The sequence below is a fragment of the Arachis ipaensis genome, chromosome B08, assembly GCF_000816755.2.
Source record: "Arachis ipaensis cultivar K30076 chromosome B08, Araip1.1, whole genome shotgun sequence".
Lineage (NCBI taxonomy): Eukaryota > Viridiplantae > Streptophyta > Magnoliopsida > Fabales > Fabaceae > Arachis > Arachis ipaensis.
The window spans coordinates 115,922,861-115,923,199 of NC_029792.2; the positions used below are offsets into that span (position 1 = coordinate 115,922,861).

General features: G+C 22.7%; 1 protein-coding gene across 1 annotated transcript in view; it reads right to left on the reverse strand.

Moving 5' to 3' along the window:
- The window catches only part of LOC107611465 (CO(2)-response secreted protease-like), a 17,281-nt gene that overhangs the window by 15,316 nt on the left and 1,626 nt on the right, over window positions 1-339 (reverse strand). The gene's annotated exons all lie outside the window — the stretch shown is intronic.

Sequence of the window (339 nt, forward strand, 5' to 3'; positions counted from 1 at the left end):
TTTAATGGAATTTAAGTTTATTTAAGCTTATTTTTCTTACTTTATTTAAGAAAAATTTCCTCATGTTATATCCTAAACTTATCGAAAACGATATGCAGTTCCAATTGCATCCATAGGGTAGTAGGGGAATCAATCATCTTTTGTGAAAGTACATCCTACATCCTTTCAGATTTTTTTTTTTAAAGTTATTTAGTAATCTTAACTCTTTCCTATTGTTAATCACAGATGTAATAAAATCATATTTGAAAAAATAAAGTGTGATCTCTTACTTTTCATTCTATAAATGGAATAAAAAATAAATAAAAAATAATAATAAAAAATAAAATTAAACATTGAACA